At 37.6% G+C, this 10,179-nt stretch overlaps 1 pseudogene; it reads right to left on the bottom strand.

Annotated features, from left to right (window-relative positions):
• Positions 1-6,595: 6,595 nt before the first annotated feature.
• On the bottom strand, positions 6,596-9,784 carry LOC124975579 (phosphoglucomutase-1-like; annotated as a pseudogene).
• Positions 9,785-10,179: the final 395 nt, after the last annotated feature.

The following is a 10,179-nucleotide window of genomic DNA, read 5'->3' as shown; positions in this document are numbered from 1 at the left end:
TTTGGAGACTGAAGCACGTCAAACACTCCATCGGTATTTGGACCTGTAGGGTGAGCACAGGGAAACACTACTACCCCGATGTTGGACATCAGAGGACGTCAATGCTGAAGACAGCTCTGCCTTTTTCCAGAGAAAAGGAAAGGAAAATAATTTTCATCAATAGCCAAATAGGAAACTACAAATTCACCTCAAGTTTTGCAATGATTTTAGATTATAATATTTTACATATTCTTTTGTTTGTTTGTTTGTTTTTGTACTGTGAATTAAACCCGTGGTATTTAACCACTCAGTCACATCCCCAGCACTTTTTCTTTTGAGACAGGGTCTTGCTAAGTTCCTTAGGGCCTCGCTAATTTTGCTGAGATTGGCCTCACACTTGTGATCCTCCTGCCTCAGCCTCCAGAGTCACTGGAATTGCAGATGTGTGGCACCAAGACCAGCTGTTTTACATAGTCTTTTACTATTATTGCAATAGTCTATTTCTGGATGCTATATGGAATACATTTAATTTAGTATTTGACCTCCTGTGTGATCTAGCTATAAAATGCCAACACTTTATTAACCTGAGTAAGTGTCAGTGATATTATACAAAACCAGTAAGGAATTCCAGGGGTGAATAAAAATGGTTTGGCTGGGGGTACAGCTCAGTGGTAGACAGCTTACTTACCAACCCTGGGTCCTCTCCCCAGCATGGGGTGTGGGCAGGGGAGACTTGTTTTCTTTTTAATGTACTGGTAAACTTAAAGTAATTAGAAACTAATTACACTAAATCTAACTTTTACCTCCTATTGATAAATCCTGCTTATGATAACAAAATGGGAGGCTGGTAAAGATATCAGTTATTAATCAATTGGCAAAGAATTCTATTAGCTTGTTTCTAAATTCCCTAGGTTGACTGCATGTTAATCTATTTCTTAAAAACACACATTAATACTTACACTTGCTCCATCCATTATCAGTATTGATTTTCCAGGAGAGAGATGAGAAAGCTAATGCAGGACTGTATAAACTCATACTCCATCCTGAATAGTTCCAGCTGCTTCTGTCCATGTAACCTTTTCTGGTTTATGAACTATCACAGGAATAAGAGGAATCCATCCATTAGCAAGTCCTAGTAATATGCCTGATGGATCTATTTCTTTCCATCTCTTTGTCCCTGGACCATGGCCCTGGTCCAAGCCCCTGCTCCTGTTAATCTCTCCCCCACATTATGGTTTCCTTGGTCCACTCTTGCCCATATAACATATAACCCATTCTCAAGCTAGGAGCAAGTGTGTACTGAGTGAGTACGTTTCCTAAACACATTCAGGAGAAAACATGAAACATAAACACAACTGCATTAATAAATAAAAAGCAGAAGGTAAATAACCACCATCAGAGAGGAGAAACAGTGCATAAGGATCATCCCCGCAGCCTCCTCTCTCCCCACCAGGGGTCACCATTCTCACTTGATTTCTGATTCCCCTATAGAGTTATCAAGTGTGCACTCCTCAACCATCATTCAGTTTTGCCTGGTTTTGAACGTTTATCTAAATAGAACCATACCCTAAGTATTCTTTGCTATATTGCCTTTTATGTTGAACATTGTTTTTAAGAGTCACATTTTTGTACCCTTTCATTTGGGAGGATGCTGTTACATTATGCATAGTTTTCATTAGGATATTTACTTTGGTGTGGAAATCCCAGGTCGCAGAGTATATTACTTTTGACTTAGTTACACACTTTTCAGTGTGCTTGTATAAATTTACTCTCCTATATCATTGTCTTAGCACATTTTTTCCAGTCATGTGTATAATGGTATAATGGTTTCTTACTGTGACTTAAAATTGCTTTTCCCCTACTACTAAAAAGGCTGAGCCCCTACATTTGCAGGCCTTTTGGAATTCTTTTCATGAAGTGACTGTTCAAGTCTTTGTCAAACTTTCTATCATCCTGTCTTTTTCTTATTTATTGACTAGAGGAATTCTTATAGTCATTTGTGCTATAAATATTACAAGTTGAGTCTTTTTCTATGTGCTACCAATATTACAAGTGAGTATCTCTTATCTGCAATCACAGCTCCCATCTGGAAAAATTACTGAAGATAAATTCTGACTTTAAGTACAGTTATGATAAACTCAGATGTAAGAATTTATATGTCAAATGCTTAGCATGTTATTGTTGAACACATCTTAACCTTATGACCTCACATTAAATCTTCCTCTGATTTAATTTGAAATATTTCTGTGTAAGAACTGTGAAAAATAAATTACCAGAGAAGAATAAGAATTAAACCAGTAGTAGTAACAATTGCAACAGTAAAACATTGATAGTACTCCTCTCTGTGGAAAATAAACATGTCCAGATTTGAGATTAAGAAATAGAAAAGCTATCCAAAGATATTCTCCAGCCTCACTTTTGAGAAATATCTTTTGGATGTTGTTGTACCTGTGATGACATCATATCATACTGGAGAAAAAAGGTAGACTACCCAAAAAAGAATAATTAAGGTTGGGACACTCAAAGAACATGCTAAAAATGGAAAAATACTATATACATAAATTGTATTTTTTAATTTTTGTGTGGGGATTTTCAAATATACTTTGTGTTGTTAGATCAAGGAAATTCTGTGCAAATTTGGAGATTGAGCTTAAGCAAGTACCTTGTCAAATTTGCTGGTGATTAACATATGCATGAAATCCAACTAAAAGTTATTTTCAGTGCAAATTGGATCTACTGCAGCAGTCAGTGCCTGCTTTTTGCCAGAAGAAACAAGTGTGGATATTAACACTCCACAAACACTTTTACATTCCAGTTGGTGTCCCCCTCATTCATTTAATCACCTTAATTTAGAACCATAATTTGTCTCACAGGGTAATGTCAATTTTTTTTTTTTTTTTTTTTTTTTTTTTTTTTTTTTTTTTGTGGTGCTGGGGATTGAACCCAGGGCCTTGTGCTTGCAAGGCAAGCACTCTACCAACTGAGCTATATCCCCAGCCCTAATGTCAAAATTTGAATGACTCTTGTTCTACTATCTCTCAACATTCATGAAGGCAAAATGTTGAATAATGTATAAATAATTAAGAGCTGATTGATCATAATTAATAACAATTGTCCTATGGCTTTCCTCAATTAATATCCTAAGTCTTTCATCAATTTTTAAAAACAGAACAAAAAATAGTAAAATAAACTGATTTAACCTTTTATCTTTCTACTGCTTCAAAAACTGATATATGAATAAATTGGTAAAAATCAAAATATGGATAATGAAAGGACAGAAGAAGAAATCAGTAAGAAAACTGGATATAAGGACCTGGAGGAATCTGTTATGTGTAACCCACACTGAATTAAGTGGATCCTAGAAGTACCCTTTATGTGGAAAATTTTACATAGACCAAGGAAGGTCTACCATCCTGGCAAAGAATAAGGGGGACAGGGACTAATAAGGAAAAGGCTGATGATTTTTTTTCTTTTTGAATATCAAGAAGTTCTAGCAAGCAGTGCTTTGATGATTTAAGAATACCTCATTAAATATCATGTTTGTACTTTTCCTTGAAGGCATTACATTTAAGAATTAATGGCACTTGTAAAATAAAATTGGTTTTTCCTAACCCAAAATATTTAGAGCTATATCCCCAGCCCTGTCAAAATTATAATAATAAATAAAATTTATTATTATAAAATAATAAATAAAAGATTAAGCCTAATATAACTTTTTACTAAAAAAAAGGAAACAAAAGTTCAGATGAAGTAAAAATATTTTCTATCTCTACTCAAATTATTTTAACATTTTACATATTTTTTCCTAATTAACCATTCTCTTTATGATGTTCACTAGCACAACAAAAATCTATAACTGAATACTGCATTATTTTTATTACTCATTCACAAATGAGCTTCTAGTTGGATTTTGTAAGGCTTTCTCAGGGTTCCTTGTGTATCTATTATAGAATTATTTTAACATTTATAGTTTATTTTGAGAAATTTAAAGAGTTAAAGATGCATTTTGGAAATTGATATTTAATTGAAACCAATATTAAATACTCACAGAAATTCAAAAAAGTAAGGGAAAGGAGAAAACGGGGGAAGAAACTGAGGTATTAAATTTATTTTCCACTTATCAGTAAAACATTCGGCCTTTGATTTTTTTGGGATTGACTTATTTCACTTAGCATTATATTCTCCAATTCCATTCATTTATCTACAAATGCCATAATATTATTCCTCTTTATGGCTGAATAATATCACATTGTGTATATATACCACAGTTTCTTTATCCATTCATCTGTTGAGGGCATCTAGTTTGGTTCCACAATCTACACATCATGAATTGAGCTGCTATAAATGAAAAACTAAAGGCCGAATGTTTTCCCTGATAAGTGAATGATCATATAGAAAGGGAGGGTGGGGGGGTGAGAGCAGAATGGAGGAACTTTAGATTACATGGAGGGAAGTGAGAGGGAGGACGGGGTGGGGTATGAAAGATGGTGGACTGAGACAGACATCCTTACCCTATGTACATGTATGTGTACAAAAATGGTATAAATCTACATCGTGCGCAACCATAGAAATGAAAAGATTACCCCATTTGTGCACAATGATCAAATGTGTCTGTAAAAATAAAAAAAAAAGAAAAAATTTTATATTCCCCAATAATCTGTTAAGAAAGAGTTGGTAGAACATTTGAAAATCTGTGATTTCATATATTAGCACACTAGAGTAGAGAAACTAAATGGTCATGGTTTAAAAAAATTGCCAAACTCAACATCAAATATATGACATTTTTGGCAGACTACCAAATTTGGTATAATGCCTTGTTAAACAGTGCTTGTCATGCCATTATCAGGCACTTGCTTCAACCTTCAATTTCACTGTGTGGAGCATTATTGTCCCAGTGTCTGTGACACTGGCCTATAGTCTGCATCCCTCAGGGTCTGGTACAAGGACCCTGGGCCCTGTGCCCGACAGACAGTAGTCAGATCAAGAGAATGAATCCTTATGTGAAGACTGACTAGCCAGATATTTCTGCCTTTAAAGGTGAGTCGAAGGGCCTCTTGGAAAATCATACCAAGGGAATTTCTGAGTGCAGCCTAGTTGTAAGGCAGCAGCAAAGGAGGTGTGGCCTGGTGGGTGGAGTGAACACAGGCCATCTCTCCTCTCTTACTAGCCCTTTCCAGGCCTCCATCCCACATGTTGAGTGATTGGTTCCGTCTTCTCTAGGGATCACAGGAGCCAGCCACCTCCACTTAGAAGTCAAACATTCCAGGATCTTTTAATTGGGTTTTTAGAGTGAGCTTTTTAGAACATAAACTAGATCATGACATTCTCTCGTTTTAAACTCTCCAGTAAATTCAAATTACATATAAAGTACAATACAAACTCTTTTCTCTGGTTTACAAGGCTATATTCAATCTGGCTCTTGCCTAGCCTTCAGTAACAATTTATTCTTCTCAAGGCACACTGGTTTTTGTTCTGTTCCTAGAGTTCACAATCTCATTCTTACCCATGGTGGGACTGGAAGAAGTTTTATTTCTTATTTTCAAATCTGTACATCTTTTATTTGCTTTAGTTGCCTTTTACATTTATTAGAATGTCTAGGGTGATGTTGATGTGACTGTTAATATTGTTGCCTTGTTTTTGATCTTATGATGTTAGGTGTAGGTTCCATAGAGAAAACCTTAGGAATGTTAAGAATGGTCTTTAATTCTTAATGACAATTATCAAAATTATAAGCAATAATAACCATTGGCCAGGATGTGGGGAAAGAGGTGCACTTATGCTTTGCTGGTAGAACTACAGATTGCTGAAATCACTCTGGAAAGCAGTATGGAGATGCCTCAGAAAGCTTGGAATGGAATCATCATTTGACCCGGATATCCCACTCCTCAGTTATACCCAAAGCACTTAAAATCAGCATACTACAGTGACTCAGCCACATCGACGTTTACAGAAGCTCAACCTAGATGTCCTTCAACAGATGAATGGGGACGAAACTATGGTATATATACACAATGGAATATTACTCAGCCTTAAAAAAAGAATAAAATTATGGCATTTGCAGGTAAATGGATGGAACTGGAGAATATCATGCTAAGTGAAATAAGTCAAACCCAAAAAACCAAAGGATGGATGTTTTCTCTGATAAGTGGTTGCTGATCTGAGGTGGGTAGGGAAGAATGAATGAACTTTGGTTTGGGCACAGGGGAGGAGGGGAGAGGGGAGTGCGGAGGACATTATTACCAGACAGACATTATTACCCTATGTACATGTGTGATTACACAACTAGTGTGACTCTGTATTGTGTACAGCCAGAGAAGTTGTGCTCCATTTGTGTACAATGTGTCAAAAATGCATTCTACTGTCATGTATAACTAATTAGAACAAATTTTTTAAAAAATAAAATTTAAAAAAGCAAGGTACAAAAAGTGCATTGCAAAGGAAGATTTTGTATGGATGACTTGATGATAATGAAGACAATGACAACTCATTATGGTGTGTTCCTAAGGTCACTGTGAAGTGGAATGTGGAGAGCAACCCAGAGTGTGACCCAATATTACTCAGAGCAAACCTGAAGGGTCAACATACATAACTCCTCAGGTTTGCCCAAAACCCATCCTCAGGGAACACATGAGGAGTGTACTGTACTCTGTCCAGTCCTTTCCTGTCCCCAACTGGGAATCTAAAGTTACACCAGTCATTCCACTCATAACCTTTATAACCTTCGCCAAGTCACTTAGTCTTTGCATGTCCTAGCTTTTTCATTTTTTCCTAGAAGTATCCCTATGTGGATTTGCAGATAAGGGTTCAGGTTAATAACCATTAAGAACAGTTCTTTTGTTGTTAATTTTTTAAATTAAATTTTTAATTCATTCTTATTAATTTTACATGATAGTAGAGTGCACTTACGCATTTTGATAAGTCATGCATAAATGGAGTATGATTTCTCACTTTTCTGATTGTACATATTGTAGGATCACATTGGTCATGCAGTCATTTATGTACATGAGGTAACAATGTCTGTTTCATTCTACTATACACAAGAACAGTTTATGTAGTTCTACAGCATATGTCATAAATCAATTATTTTCTGTGCATAATTTACTTCTGGGAATGTAAATTCTACAGACTCTTACTTGACAGTCGTATCTGCTATTTCTGTAAGGGAAGGTCCAAAAAAAACAGAGCAGAAAAATGTACATGCCTACCACTGGAGAGCCCCAGCATCTCCTCTTGTGACAAAAGTGACCACTTCTCAATTTTTCCCCCAAAATTAAAGATGAAAGTCATGGTTGCAGAGGATAGGAGAATTAAAACAACATTGCATTTTCTCACTTTAATTTTACAGAAAGAAGTATATTATTTGGCAATTAGTTTTTCTGTTAAAACTAAGCATATTTTAAAAATTGTGCCTACTGATGTTTCTGAGGGATCAAAATAGTTTAATAAGATTACAATTGCTGGTTAAAAACTGTTTATCATCTTAATACAAAAAAGGTAGGTGAATAAAGTTCACATATGTTTAATAAAATTCAACAGTTCTGATATGCATATTTAAATGTCTGACTTTCATTTAGCTCTTTAGTGATCTTAAATATCCTTGTTTCCAGTGTGGTAGAATTTTATATATATGAAGACGTTGATGTCTGAGGTAAACAACAGCCTACAGGTCAAATCCAATCCACCTCCTGTTTTGATCAGTCTATAAACTAAAAGGCTTTATTTTTCCTCTTTAACATTTTTAATGGCTAAAAATATCAAGACATGATATTTCTTTGCACATAAAATTTTATGAAATTCCAATTTCACTGACCATAGATAAAATTTTATTGGAGCTGGGACACCTTCAGAGCAATAGAAATAAAGGGAGCCAACATGACCTGGGGGTACTGATTGATTTTGGCAACATCCTTCTCATAGCTGTGGATGTACAGTTGAATGGTGGCCCCTGCACTCCCAGTGCCAGTTAGTCGGAAGATGATGTGAGAACCGTCTGCAAAAATGAGCCGCAAGCCCTGATTTCTTGAAATGCTTCCATCCACAGCGTCACTGTATTCAAAGTTACCAGCTTTCTCCACAATGAAGACTTTGTCACCCGCAGAGAACTGCTTCCCCACAAAACATCAGGGTCTCCAGGTCCTTCATCATCTTGTTTGCGCCCTCTGCTTCCACCTCCTCGTAATCATACCTGGTGAAGAAGTTCCGGTCATACTTTTGCCAATGATCTTTGAGAATGTCCCTCCACACTCTGTTTGCGGGTGGCCAGAATGGAAAGCCAAGCGAGGACAGCCCACAGTCCATCTTTCTCACGGATGTTGTCAGAAAGCTCTCCTCCCCACAGAGGTACAGTTTGCTTTCACCCACTAAATTCCCCCAAAACTTCCAGCCAGTTGGGGGCTCGTACAAAGCGATCTTCGTAGCGTTAGCCGCCCGAGCCAGAGCACCACTTGTGGGCATGCTGCTGTGTACAAAACCGCGGACCCCGGTGTGCTGGAAATACGGAATGCTGAAGATGTTGGCAGCGATGACAGGCACAGAGTCTGAAGGGTTCACAAAGAACCCATGCTTGCCCAGAATCATGTTTCGATCCCCATCTCCATCGAGGGCAGCCCCAAAGTCATGCTCTCCAGACTTCATGGTCTCCACCAGGTCAGCTGCATAAGTGAGGTTGGGGTCAGGGGGATGGCCTCCAAAATCCTCCAGGAGAACACAGTTCACAGCTGAGTTTGCTGGGGTACCGAGTTCTTCACAGAAGATCTTCTTTACATATGGTCCCACACTCCATGCATGGCATCTATACGGATCTTTAGTCGGTTTGGACCAGAAAGCTCTTTTAGTGCATTGAAATCAAAGATGTTTCTCAGCACTGTGGCGTAAGCTTCCACTGAATCCACAATTTCCACTGTGAAGGGCTTTAACTTGTTTTCCAGATCAAACTGTTGCTTACCCAGAACACCAAGGTTCATTTTCAGATCAGGGCAAGTTGCATACTCTTTGATTGTCTTGCTGATTTGGAAGATTTTATCAGTTATCGCTTCTGGAGAAGGACCTCCATTAAAAATATTAAATTTGATTCCAAAATCTCCGTTGGGTCCCCCTGGGTTGTGGCTGGCTGTCAGAATGATCCCACCACTGGCTTTGATTTTTCTAATGGTGCAGGATGCAGGAAGGGTGGAGAGAATTCCATCCTGTCCAATAACCAAGCGACCAACCCCGTTGGCGGCGGCGATGCGGATGATGAGCTGGATGGCCTCCTCCATGTGGAACCTGCAGTCTGCGCCCGCCACCAGGGTGACCTCCTGCCGCTGCCCGGGTTCCACGGTGGAGATGATACTCTGGATGAAATTCTCGCGTAGTTGGCGTTGCCCTGGACCACCTTCACCTGCTTCCGCAGCCTGCTCGTGCCCGGCTTTTGGTCGGGGTACGCCTGGGTCTTAACAGTTAGGATTTTCACCACGATGGCGACTCGCTGCCTGGCGCTGGCGCGGACACTGCTACCCGAGGGGCGGCCGCGGCTGGGGCTGCTGTCGCTCTCTGCTATATATTCTAACTGGCTCTTTACAAAAAAAAAAAAAAAAAAAAAAATTCTTGATCTACGACATCTTTTTCACATCTGAAATTTCCTATCTCTGCTTTTTGTCTTTCATCTTATTTTCTATCCTAAAAGTTGTTAGAACAAAAATGTTAACATTATATAATAACTTGCTTTATTTACTACATATAAATGGAAAATGTCAAGGTAATAGTGCTGTTTAATATTTAGCATATGAGAGAAGGCTATGGAACCTGGTGGAACCCATTCTGTCATGCTACTTCATAAGACATTCTACATCCCTTAAAAATATCAGGTAGACACTACTTTGTTACCCAATTTAAAACATAGCATTCAATTGAAAGAACTAATACTACATATTTTTAAAAGTATTTCAGAATTCATATTCTTTAGTCATTAAAACTGGGCATTCTTCCTCATATTTAGTGTGAATATTTAGGCTTCATTGTATTGGTTTCACAATACAATATGTACAATCAGAAAAAAGAGAAATTATACTCTATTTAATATAATTTATCAAAATGCATAAATGCATTCTACTGCGAGGTATGATTAATTAGAACAAATAAAAAATTAATGACAAAAGAATAAAGTCCTATCCATTTATGACAAAAAAATGGAATTTAAAAAAGTGGTGGCGGTGTAGCTCA

The sequence above is a fragment of the Sciurus carolinensis genome, unplaced genomic scaffold (genome assembly GCF_902686445.1).
Source record: "Sciurus carolinensis unplaced genomic scaffold, mSciCar1.2, whole genome shotgun sequence".
In the NCBI taxonomy this organism is placed as follows: domain Eukaryota; kingdom Metazoa; phylum Chordata; class Mammalia; order Rodentia; family Sciuridae; genus Sciurus; species Sciurus carolinensis.
This window is presented reverse-complemented; position numbering and strand designations above follow the sequence as displayed.